The sequence below is a fragment of the Lactuca virosa genome, chromosome 3 (assembly GCF_052849685.1).
Source record: "Lactuca virosa cultivar CGN04683 chromosome 3, Lactuca_virosa_CGN04683_v6, whole genome shotgun sequence".
NCBI classification, from domain to species: Eukaryota; Viridiplantae; Streptophyta; class Magnoliopsida; order Asterales; family Asteraceae; genus Lactuca; species Lactuca virosa.
Window position 1 is genome coordinate 400,439,799 of NC_136428.1, and position 14,427 is coordinate 400,454,225.

The following is a 14,427-nucleotide window of genomic DNA, read 5'->3' on the forward strand; positions in this document are numbered from 1 at the left end:
TAAAAGATAGCAGAAACTAGTTTGGCTTTTGATTGAATTGATTGGCTTTACAAGATAGAAATTTCGGGTTGTCACAAACAGTAAGTTCATACCCCTACACTTTGACTGTTTTTAACGTTTTCAGGGGGGATACAAGCAAAACACAAAGAAAATTTGTGTTCTTATATAAAGGATTTCAACAAGATTAAAACTTATGCAATTGATACAACCAAGATCTCACTATATTCTATAAAATACTTAGATATTTTATCCCCTTTTATAACATGCTGAGCATAAGGGAAGTTTTCAACATACAACCATAATTGCAAAGTTTTCATTACAATACATGAATCGAGTACATAACATACATGTAAACTATAATAGGTACAGTTTGGGATTCAACACATGGTTTTATCAATTACAGAGCCTATACATTAACAAACATATAAACTATGATAGATATAGTTTATGGCATACAATACTATTTTCTGAAAACAAGAGTACAATACTAAATAATTATTTAAGTATAATTATTTTACTCTACGAGTATACATACAGTTTCAAGTACAATAGAACACTACAACACTACGCGTAAACTAGTTAATACAGGGTTGTGAGGCACTACTTCAATTGTACCCTTCGGGGTGTGGAACTAAATCCTACCACAGTATAACCAGAGTCTCTTGGAGGGAGAGCGTGAGATTCGTGAATAGATCTAATCGAGACTGACAATCACACACCTGAAATGCTAGCTATAGTTAGGCAGGCATGCCTGGGGTGACAAATTTCATAACATCCGACGCCTGAAGAACGTCGTAGAGGTCACTATGTCATATCAAGCATGGTTATATCAAACTCACAACAGCATAAACTAACCATTTGTTTACGGGATTTCAATTCTTCAAATAGTTTTCTTTTCATTAATAGAACTACCTTACACTACAACTGGAGGATTCCAGGGAATACAAACACATGGTTTTATTTTAAGTAATAAAACTACTATACATACTGGTGGTAGCCAGGGTTTTCATACAGAACACATTATATATTACTGGTGGTAGCCAGGGTTTTCATGCAGAACACATTATACATTACTGGTGTTAGCCAGGGTATTCATACAAAGGTTTTCGTACAGAACACACTATACAATACAACTGGTAGTAACCAGGCATACAGATTAACATTTTCATACACTACTACAGAATATAGTAACGAACATACATTTTGGTCTTAGGGTTTAAGACTACTTTTCATTACTAAAGAAAATATTGGATTTTCTTGAGAAACATACAAACATTTTCACAGATTCAAAGACATGTTTTTACTACAAAAACATACTTATGAACTCACCAGCTTAAATGTTGATACTCTTTCAAAACCGCTTGTATTCTCAGGGAACCAATAAACAGGTACACCCGCAGGATTTTAAGAAAACGGAGCTTTTAGGGTCGCGTCTTACTACTTTTGTTATACTTTTGTTGTTATACAAACTATGTATCTAAAAAATGTAATTACCTTATATACATTCAATGTAATGGTTGTGGTTACTTTGGTTAGTATGATGCAGATGTTGTGATACTGTACATGACGTTCTTCGCCCCCGAACGTTTCTGCCGTTCCGGTTTGGGGGTGTGACAATATACACTTAGTAATCATTGATTACCAGTATGGGTCCTTAGTTTCTTCATGAGGGAAGTGATTAATTTGGGTGAGACAGTATTTACAACTACGTTTTCCATAGCCACTGCGTTTAAGTCTAATTTAGTTTTGACTCATCGTACAGACGATATTTCCGGAAGGTCTTCTGGGAATACATTGGGAAGGTTACGGATTTCTGGAACATCCTTAATGTCTTTCGTTTCTTGTTTCTCATCCATAGCGTGAGTTAGGAAGGCATGGTACTTCTTGCATAGATAGTTTTGAGCCTTGATAAAAGAGATGATTTGGAGGGTTGTGTCGGGTTTTTCGTTGTAATGATAAGGGTTTCGTTAGTCGGTAGGTTAAGGCGAATGGCCTTTTCGTGACACATGACATTAGTATGGTGAGGACTTAACCAAAACATGTTGGTGATCACGTTGAAGTTTCCTATTGTAACTGGCATTAGGCCGATCTAGAAGAATTGGTTGTTTTAGTGTTAGAGAGCGTCATACGTATTTGACTTGTATGGTTTCGGTCTTCCCGTTAGCCATTTCTATGGCAAATGTTTCCTTATGGGTTTAAGTTTTTTTTTTGAGGATATGTTCAAATTTATGGCTCATGAATTCCTCCCCGCATTGCTATTGTACGGTATGCATGCATATGATTTATATAGGTAGAAACGTATCGATAATTCCAGGGGGGTCCCTTGTTTCTTCCTCATGTCCTGTTTTTGGAATTTTTCCGATGCCTCTGACATTTTTGTTTCTAGTATTTGGGCACTCCCTTTGGAAATGCCCCGCCTCCCCACAGCTGTAGCAAGCCTGGCCTATTCCAACACTGGTGGCCTGGGTGGTCTGTTGAGCTGGCACTCTACAGGAACGAGTGGTATGTCCCTTCTTGTTGCATTTGTTGCAATGCAATTCTCGGGAGAATCCATAGTGATGAAAGTTGCACTTGTTGCATTTTTGCAGGTTTCCAGCATATGGTCTTGTCGGTACTGGGGCAGTAGGGACAATGGTGGTATGAACTGCCACAGTTTGTTGTCTTTTTGCAGGTCCTTGAGTCGGACTGCCCTTTTTCTTGTTACAGAACTTTCGTTTCCTAGGTAGTACTCCTCCATTGTCATGGGAGTTCTTAGTTTTGTAATTTGGGGTGTCTTTAAAGGCACACACTCGTTGGTGCCCTTGGTTGTCACCATGATTGGAACCATGGTTACCGTTCCCGTTTCCGTTCGTGTTGTTAGTGGTAAGTTGTGTCATGATGGTCGTCATGGCAGTCGTTACAACAGCTTGGAATGTGGCAAGGTCCATTTGTAGAACCGGTGTTGCGCCGGTATACTGGTTACTTCCACGTGGTGAAATGATTATGTTGCATGGTATGAAACGAGTTCATAAGTAACTATGGTTGTTGCTAGTTGTGTCCCATCTATATTTATGTATACATATAAATATCATAATTTTTTGTACGGTTCCCAATACGTCGGCCAACATCCTCGTGATGTACTTATGGTAGTGAGTGGTAGTAGGTATTGTACAAATGTTAAGTTACCAAAATAGAACATATATGGGAAAACATTAATTTGGTTCGGGTTTCATGGGCTTTGGGAGGGAGTACCTCACTTGATTTACTACTACTAGTTGTGATGAAAGATGCAATAAGCCTAACACATAGTGTGAGTAGTATAGTCATTAACACATTAGGCTATACTAGTCTTTTATATATACCAAAATGATACACAAGGTGCCCTACCATCTCACACATCTCGCGAGTGACCTCCCAAAGTCTAATTTATATACCAAAATGATACACAAGGTGCCCTACCATCTGCTCTCTGTTTCGTTATGACTGCCTTAATTTCAGTTGTAGGGATTTGTCGTCTTATGGCGGCTATCTCCTCCACTATTCAAATGTTGGCTGCCGCGGTTGGGTAGTAGGGGTCTTTGTGGAGAATTCCAGCCATGTCGTTTGTGCGAGAATGGAGGTACATAAAGAATCTAGGTGTGTGGATCTATAGTATCATAAAATACTCCTATAGTATTTTAAACTTTATGTTTGGTTCTTTAGGGTTTCTTTGTATGGGTGTTGGTAAGTTTTAGATTCGTTGCCTACCATTCCTGAACACATGTTAGTCATATCTCGTATAAAGATAGTTGATTAGGCTATATTTATCCCATATATACTTTTTATAAGGTTCTTGTTATGACATAGTCCTAGTATGTATGCATATAGGTATACTTTTTATAAAAATATTATTATATGTTGAAAATATACTTCTTAGTCAGAGTGTTTTAGTCCCATTGCATTTATAGTTGTATATCTTACATGGTTTTAAATACTTAGTTCACTATAAACAATGCTCTGATACCAATCCGTCACACCCCAAACCAGAACGGCGGAAACGTCTGGGGGTGGGTTGACTTCATGTACATATCATAACAATTGAATAAAAGTGATCAAAGAAATCACAACCATCATAGTTATAATTTGAATTAGTTACATTGCTGTACTAGTTACATGTTTCAAAATAATTACAATATAATGATATAAGATTTGATTGACGTCTTAGCGTCTCATCTTCAAAAGCTTGTTGTTACCTGTCTTAGTGGTTTCCTGAGAATACAAGTGGTTTGAAAAAGTGTCAACAATTAAGTTGGTGAGTTCATCAGCATTTTGTATGAGAGAAATCAGTAGTTTTTCCTTGAAAAATGATAGAGTGTACTTTCAGAAAATCCAATATTTTCATTAAAATGAACTGTAAGTCTTAAATCCAAAGACTAAAAATGTAAGTAGTGTTGTACTAAAAAATAATATTATGACGTTTTATCTTTATATGAAACTAATTGTATGTTATCCCTTAAACCAAATGTTTTGTTAATACCCCATGTGAGTTATCATAACCATGCTAATGACTGATATGCCTGCTACGACGTTCTTCAGGCGTCGGAGCTGTTATGACATTCGTCACCCTAGACTGGCCGGTATAACTATAGCTAACAACTCAGATGTGGGGTTGTCAATCCCGTATAGATCTATACACAAGTGTCACGCTCTGCCTACAAGAGACTCTGGTTATAATGTAGGACTTAGTGTGTACTCTAGTAGGTACAATGAAGCCAAATGTCTCACGAAATTTGTATCAACCAGTTTACGTGTGTTGAAAACGCTTTTTCTTATAAATGTAAGTATTACCCTTCCATGGCGGTTACACAGTGTAAAAATAATTATACTTCTAAATAATTACTTCTTTGTCCCGAAATGGTAAAAAGAAAGTATGAATGCCCCATAAACTATACCTATTATAGTTGATAAAAATTGTTTCACTGAAATGATAAATCCTTTGTATGTACTCTGTATATATATATATATATATATATATATATATATATATATATACATATATATATATATATATATATATATATATATATTATAAGAATAAAATAGAGTATTTGAAATCGTTTCTCGTGGTTTGATGTTTTTAGCAAAACGTTGTATGAAAAGTTCACGAGTTTTGACGCAAAACTATTGATGAATTTAACAGTTTTGTATAAACGGTAGGAAAATGTATTTAACCATTTCGTATTTTGAACACAAGTTTTCTTGTGTATTACTTGAATTCCCCCCCCCCCCCCCTAAAACATTGAAAATCTTGGAAAAATGTAGGGGTATGAACTCACCTTGAGAGTGGTTGTGGTTGGTTAACGAGGTCATGGTGAAGATCTTCAAGCTTATAACACTTGAGGGTAGTTGTATCCTATAAGTTTTTAATACATAATTTTGTGTGCGAATGAGATGGATTATCATGAAAGTGTTTGTAAAAACACTAGATTAATGATGAACTTACCAAAATTCTAAGAACCAAACTTTAAAGAATAACTCCCTGGAAGGCTTGAACTCGTTACTTGAGAGGAAAGTAGGAGAGTTGGAAGATGTGAATGAGGATCTTTGAAGTGTTTCTGGCCTAATATGTATATATATATACGAAGGGTGTTTGGAAAGGTTCTTGGCATGAGTTAAATAGGGGAAAAAAGAAGGGTAAGGTGAAGTGACATGTGCAGTGGTTTATGTATCTTATCTTATTGGGAAAGGGATCAACCAATCACATTGCAACATTATTGAATCAAATTTGTGATTTCGGCCAAGGCATGACCGAAATCACCTTGTACACCACCGAAATCACATGTGATTTCGGTCTAGGCATGGTTTTGGTCAAGCATGATTTCGGTCTTAGTGTGAATTCGGCCATGGCATGAGATTTCGGTCCATCACAACCGAAATCTCATGGTTTTTGATTGCCAAAACCGAGATCGCCTAAGCAAGGTATATGTCACACCCCAAAACCGGAACGGCGGAAACGTTCTGGGGTGGAGGACGTCATGTTTAGTATCAAAAGACATACATCATAGTAATCAAATTAATAAGCAACCATTTCATTAGAAGGAAAGTGTTTACAAAGTATGTGTTCACAAATCATAGAATACATAAGCAATTAACAAAACAAGACTTAAAGCTATACTGCTCCATCTTCTGAATTCCCAGAGCGAGTACCTGTCTACTAGTTTCCTGATAATACAAGTTATTTTGAAAGAGTTGATCAGCAATTAAGCTGGTGAGTTCATAAGATTTTAGTGATGTAAGTAAGTTGTAAAAAGCTTAGTAAGATGTAGTAAGATGTAAGTTTTGTTTAGAAAAGTTCGCCTGTTCCTCCAGAAAATCCTATATTTCCTGCTTTGAAGAAAAGTAAGTAAAAATGACTCTACAATCCTTTCTATACGTACCAAATGGATACAAGTTAAATAAAACTCAGAGTAAACAAACAATCGATTGTGTGTATCCGCCCTAAGCCCACAACCAAACAAGGAACATGGAATGAGGCGGATGGCACACATCCCATTGGTTGTTAGATCCTTGTTGTATGTAACCTTGTGTATTCCCTTGGTACTCACGGAGTTAACAGTAATAGTTCCTTTATATTTGATGAAAAGATTCTTTAAGAAAACCCTTATTTCCTTATAATAAAATAGTAACCATAGTGGTTCCTTCTATAATCACTTAGCTTATACTAGCTATATATACTCTAATATCGAACAGATAGTTAATTGTATGGATCTGCCCTAAGCCCACAACCAAACAAGGAACAGGGAATGAGGCGCAATACACACATCCAACTACCTATCGGATATTAATTCTATATAACCTTGATGTATAAACTAAGTTATTGTAGGATTAACCACCTAAGGTCCTTTACGTTATACGGGTTTAATAAAATAGATTAAACCCTTTGCTGATAAGTTTCTAGTTTTGTATACCAAAAGTTCTATTTGAAATGTATGTTTTGTAATAGAAAACTGTGTATTGAATTTATGTTTTATGACCTGACCCATACCTGGTACCCCTTAGGATGACTTAATGTATACGGAATATATATAAATAAGATCGAATGGATAATAGGCTGGGTGAATCCGCTCTAAGCCCACAACCAAACAAGGAACAGGAAATGAAGCAGAAAGCACACATCCTATTACCTGTCGGACCCTATTAACATATATCCCTTTATGTATACATTAAAGAATCATAAGGTTAACATTATGGGTCCCCTTCTACTGAATGTTCATGTTGCGACTAAGTTATGTATCTTGTTTATTATCGTCGGGTACTTTATAGATGTACCCTTTTTAAATAACTTAGGTTGGGCATAACTATTAAGTTATTATTACGTTTATCACCTCGTGCCTGCTAGTCCTGGTACGTGAAATCGTACCAGTGTCCATGCAAACCCGGAAAGATATATTATTAAGTTTATCACCTCGTGCCTGCTAGTCCTGGTACGTGAAATCGTACCAGTGTCAATGCAAACCCGGAAAGATATATTATTAAGTTTATTACCTCGTGCCTGCTAGTCCTGGTACGTGAAATCGTACCAGTGTCAATGCAAACCCGGAAAGATATATTATTAAGTTTATCACCTCGTGCCTGCTAGTCCTGGTATGTGAAATCGTACCAGTGTCAATGCAAACCCGGAAAGATATATTATTAATTTTATCACCTCGTTCCTGCTAGTCCTGGTACGTGAAATCGTACCAGTGTCAACGCAAACTCGAAAAGATATATATTTAAGTGTTTTTCCCGGTACTTAGTATGGTGTGTTCCTCTCAGTACTAGTTATAGTATGTTTCCCCTTTGTACCTGTTATAGTATGTTCTCCTCTGTACTTGTTATAGTATGTTCTGTTTCTGACTCATGTATGAACTGACTCTTTGTATGCTTTATTGTATTAGAAGAAATGAATAGTGTCTTCCTAAACTATACCTATTATTAATTGCAAAGACTCTTTTATCTACTAAGTTATGCCTGTACTTTAAAAACGAAGTTTTGTGAAACTATAAAGTAACATAACTTTAAAAGAGTTTTTGAAATGTTTTGATCAATTATAAAAGACATTAGCAATCATTTGAAAGATGTTTATAGCAAACATTTACACAATTATCATTGTGTTCAACTTGTATTCCCCCCCTTAAAAGCATTTAAAACAGTTAAAAGATTCACTACGGGGTATGAACTCACCTAATGTGGGTGATTCAAGCGAATATGCGTGTAAGGATGAGAAGTTGCACGACTGAAGTCCCGAGACACAACAAGTCCTAAATGACATATAATGACATATATTGGCATGAATATAGTGTTTGGAAGCAACCAAATGCAAGGAAACACCTCACGGGACTAGGAAACACTTTGACCAAGTGTTGGAATCACATGTGATTCATCTAAAGGGTGTTTAAGGCCATGGTTTGGTGTTTACGGCCATGTGTTTACGGCCAAGGGAGTTTACGGTCGTAAACTCATGGTTAATGATGCATATGAGGGTGTTTGAAGGCTAGGGAAGCTTGAGGGACTTTTGCTCTACACAAGGATGAGAAAGACCTACTCAATGGTGAGTGTTGAGGAGTTTACGGCCAAGGGAGTTTACTCCTGGCCGTAAACTCTCTAAATGGTCACATTTAGGGTCTTAAAGGTAAGGAGTCTCAAGGGTTCAAGTGTTCTAAGCTTTAGCAAGAGTCTAGAAGTGTTTAAGGTCCAAGACTTGACCATAATTGGAGTTTATGGCCAAGGGTGTTTACTCTTGGGCCGTAAACTCTCTAATGATGATTTTGGTGATGATTCAAGGTCTTACAAAGCACAAGGGAGTGTTCTAGCCTCAAATCCAAGCCTTAGGAAGAGTTTATGGCCAAAATGGCACCTTTATAGGGGTTTACGGCCATGTGAGATGGCTTGGCCGTAAACTCCTTTTGGTCCTTCATTCTTGATGTTTTCAAGGCTCTAAGCATGAGTCCTAACTAGATATCAAGTGTAGGGAAGAGTACTTACGATGTAGAGGCTTGAAATCGTTGATTTGGCCAAGAACACTAGTGTGTGTTCTTGGTCAAACTTGAAGATCTAAGAAAAGTTGATTTTCATGGATGAAATCAAAGGGTGTAATTAGTAGATGAAGTGTAACAACAAATCAAGGAAGAACACTTACCACTTTTGAAGATCTAGGATGAAAATCGGGGTGATAGTTGAGAGATAATTGGAGTGTTCTTGAGGTTGGAATGTAAGAATGAAAGAAAAATGAAAGGATGGAGTCTTATAGGGGAGTTTCCGGTCAGGGTTGAGTTTACGGCCGTAAACTCCATGATTACGGTCGTAAACTTCACATGTTGGAGTTTAGGGCTTTAGTGTTGTACAGTGAAGCTAACAAGTACATTCTAACACTCATTCCTTAAGTGTACTAGGCTTAAAACTCCTTAGAATGACCTTTAACCAGGCTAGAAATCATTACTCTTGAGTCTGACACTTAGTTGAGTTGACTGACTGAGCTTTAAAAGCAAAAAAATTTCGGGTTGTCACAATATAAATTCATGCTTCATGACTTATCTATTTGACTTTTGTTGACCTTGCATGACTTTTGTTGACCCGAAATAGCCGGTTGTCACAGCCACTTCAGGATCCCTACTATTATTATTATCATTATTTACTAACACCTATAATGGTTATAATCTCATTTCTTATTGACGCTTGTGCAAAATTAGTCATGGAAAGACTTATTCTCAACAGAGAATCGTCTCAGCTAATCTTAAAACCCGTAATACCAAGTCAAACAACGTTCCTATGTTGATCTCAGAGGATCCTGGGAATATCGGACTTCTTGTTGCTTAGTTTAGACTATAAATAACACTTGTATTACACACACTAGACACACAATTAGCTCATCAATGATACTTGTACTGCTATTTACACATTCATCTCTGTAATTAACATTTTAGATTAATAAAAACATCAAAGCAGATGATCATTATCACCTCCCATGGTTTTATGTCGGAGATCCTAGCAAGGATCAAGGGCTTTCCTTGTAAACCATTGTGTCACCCTTTCTACCATTTCATACTTGTTTTACCTCGAACATCACAGCCTCTCATACAATTTGGTTGTTTTTTTATTGTTCATTTTTCTGACCAAAACATATATATATATATATATATATATATATATATATATATATATATATATATATATATATCCATGTATGTTAGGACATAAGAGCTAGTAGAATAGATTCGATAGTATAGCCTCTATGTGTCCTATGTCATTGTAGTAAAGTTATTTGGATGTGGTTAGCTTGTAGTATGCTATAAGGTTGTGATTTGCTATAAGGTTGATATACTTGTTATGCTATTTATTTTAACATTATTTGTGTATATGTTAGTATGATTTCTTAGAGGGGTGAGGCATTCCTGCTTTATGTGGAAGGCCAAGATGCGGGGGGACCATCTCTAAGCTGAAGGGCAAGGGTTAGTTGATGGTAATAGCAACTTAAGTGATTGGGAGCCTAATGGCAAAAGAAACTTAGGCGATTATGAGCCTAAGTACTCAAAAGGTGAGGTGACGGAAATAGAAACTTAAGCGATTGTGAGCCTAGATAGTCGATATATGCAAGTATATGTATTGTGGTATATGGTATTTTTGGAACTCACTTAACTTCATGCTTACGTAGTTGATTATAAATGTTTTTGTGTACTCCATCGGATCATGAGAAGGGTAAGGATTGACTGTACACATGCATCGATATCATGTTTTTCGCATAATAAAATTATACTCTGATATATTTGAATAAATAAAAATAAAAAAAATTATGGTAAAAATCGGGACATTACAGACAGAGCTGATCAAATTAGGCAAATCCTCTCTCACGAATCTTGAAATCACTGCAGCTATGATGTCGTAGACAACCTCCTCACTCAGATCCGCATCTCCAACACGAAAGGTCGCCATCCTAAATCTGAAAGATAACGGAACACATCAAAATCAATATAGTTCAAACCTACACTATGCATACCTACCTACAAGCTCCCTGGTACTCCTGTAACCCTTCCTTGACCCGAGTATGGATCCTATGATTTCAGTATCATGGGCCCAATACTACCTTCCACCCTTATCCATAGTTGTCCAGAGGACTTTTCCAAGACTCCTCAGTCACTTCGCATCACTCCAATAAACTCATTACACGCATGCATACGTCTAGCCATATGCATAGTACTACACACCCTATGCTCTCTCTAGGATTCTTCTCTTCCCACAAACCCACATGCCAAACATGCCTCTATAGTAAGACTAGCCAAAGATCTAATAATGTAAAATACAATACACATAGAAGGCGTATGAGGCATCTATTAAAATCAGGAAATTCTAGTATGCAATCCTGAGTAGATCCATAACCTACATTCTTGCATACATAACAATTCATAGCAAAAATATAAACTAATATGGGTATATTGGGAATTACTTACTTCATGAGCTCCTGTCGACTATACACATCGCATCATCCAATTATTATAAATCCCTTATAGGAAATCACTTTCTTGGATAAAAGCATTCTGTTTAAAAAAACTAATTTAGAAAATCTCTCAGTCCTCGGTCTGAGTTCAAACACACCATACGGTGCACCCAAATCCCTAAAACCAAGGCTCTAATACCAACTTGTAACACCCCAAAAATTACAAAAACTTTTTTATTTTTAAAAATAGATTAACCAATTAAACTTTTGTTAAAAGAACCATTGGATAACATTTGATTGATTGGAAAACATACATTATCAGTGTTAAGTTTACAAAAAACCATGGGAATCAAATATCTTTGTTGTGTGTGTATAGTCCGGTGGAGCTCTTATTACGAACAACCTGCAAACTTTTTAAATCCATAGCTGGAAGCATAAATCATAATGAGTTCCCCAATATACCACATATTCCATCATATATACAATGTATCCACACAAATCCTTCGGCTCTAGAGCCGACCTGCCAAATGTCCTATCAACATTAATAAAACATACATAACAATCATATATAAAATAATGGGTCTACTCCAACCCTGAGTAAACACTATGGGCCTAATCATAGTATTACAATCACATATTTCCATGGGCCAAATCCTAGTCTTACATACAAATCTAGGGCCAGATCCTAATCATTCATACAATTGTTAGGGGCCAAATCCTACTCTTTCACACAAGGGCCAGATCTTCGTCTTTCATATAGTTTCTAAGGGCTAGATCCTAGTCTTTCATACAATTCATAAAGTCATATATAACTGACCAGATACACAGTCAAAAAGATCATCCACCCAAGACGAACAATCAAACAAGAATATTGCAATAAGGCATTAGACCAAGAGTTCTCAAACTATCCAACTTAAACTACATAGGACCAAATCTATCATTACCACATAATCATGTAACATAAATACAAAACATATACTAGCATATTACATACCCTTGGCAAATAGCCTTCTCTAGTTACCTTGCCATTGACCAAATCTCAATTAAGTCCTTCACTGGTTAATCATACATAATCCTAATAACTGGCCATCCCAGTTAGCCTAAAGAAACATAACTCCTAACAATATCATACGATCAACAGGAAAGACTCTACCAGTCTAGGATGCCAAAATGCCAAGTGTTCTAACTGCACATGCATAACAAAGACTTATCCTTGTCAACTAGCATACTTGTACTCTAACATAATTTCTATCCTACCATGCAAAGGGTAGACAATGGGATACATAAATATTAAGAAACTCACCTAATTTTAAGAATCAGAGAAGCACAACAACACTCTCACCCTTTACATTGCTCAATCCCACAAACCGAATAACATCAAAAGAGATAAATCCTCAATCAACAACCCAAATCCTTCAATTTTTGCCCAAATTAAAATTGGTCAAAAGTCAATGGTCTCCACCACATGGAGACCCATTAGCCACGTCTAGGCATGTCGGGATAAAACAGACGGCATGCATGTTATTACCATGTCGTGGGCCCTACTTGACCCCGTCATGAGAAAGTCAAGACAACACAATAACAAATTAGCATTCCACCACGTTGTCGGACCTCTTTAGCCACGTCGTGGTTGCTGGCATGACTATCCTTTCCTTTTCAAGAGATTAATCCTTATGGATCTAATCCTAAAGCATCGAATCTAGTCCTTCTCCATGACTTAATGGATAAAGTTTCCAACTTTAGCCATTAGCATTTCGCCCCAAAGAAAAATCTACAACCCTAAGTCCAAAATGGCATAAATCCTTCATAAAATATGCATGGCTCCAAGGACAATATAAAGCTATCAACTTTTTAATCAAAAAGGTCGAGAAGACAATCCTTAGTGCTTAGAAGGGTCTGTAGGCACTTCAACCCTAGTCACACCGCCACAAAGGACCAAAAACATAAAAAAGGACCGTAAGTTAGTTCTAACAAACTAGAAGTAAAGGTTGAAGCTTTATATCCACAATGGTCTAGAACTGAAGTCACATTGCTAGATCTACACTTGAGCTCTTCACCAAAACACTTTACAAGCAACTTGATCTTCAAGCTGTTGGGTTTTTATTTGTCACACCCCAAAACCGGAACGGCGGAAACGTTCTGGGGTGGAGGACGTCATGTACAGTATCATAACAAAGCATAATAGTAAAGACAAGCAAACAACATCCATTGCTTTAATATAGTAATTGTAATACAAGCGTGTTCTGAACAGTATGTAAGACACCAAAAATGTATAATCAAAATAAAGATGAGTCTTGTATGTGCTCCATCTTCGCAAAAGCTTCATCGGTACCTGTCTACTGATGACCTGAGAATACAAGTTATTTTGAAAGAGTTTGTCAGCATTAAAGCTAGTGAATTCATAAGTATTTTAGTGTTATAGTTTGCCTGAAAAGTTTGTAAGTGGTTGAGTGTGTAATTTTGTAAAAATGTTTGTATTGATGGTTTGTAACTCTTAGAAAACCCTATATTTTCTATTAAAAGTAGTCCTCTACCAAGCCATAAAGTACTGTATGTTTATTCAATTTAAAAGTGAGTATTTCTCCCATGACATAACGGGGTACTGTAGCATTATGCTATTAGTGACTACTGCTGTATTAACTACCTTAAACCATACTTAATTGTTGACACTTTTTCAAACCACTTGTATTCTCAGGAAACCACTAAGACAGGTAACAACAAGCTTTTGAAGATGAGACGCTAAGACGTCAATCAAATCTTATATCATCATATTGTAATTATTTTGAAACATGTAACTAGTACAACAATGTAACTAATTCAAATTATAACTATGATGGTTGTGATTTCTTTGATCACTTTTATTCAATTGTTATGATATGTACATGAAGTCAACCCACCCCCAGACGTTCTGCCGTTCTGGTTTGGGGTGTGATAGATTGGTATCAGAGCATTGTTTATAGTGAACTAAATATTTAAAACCATGTAAGATATACAACTAT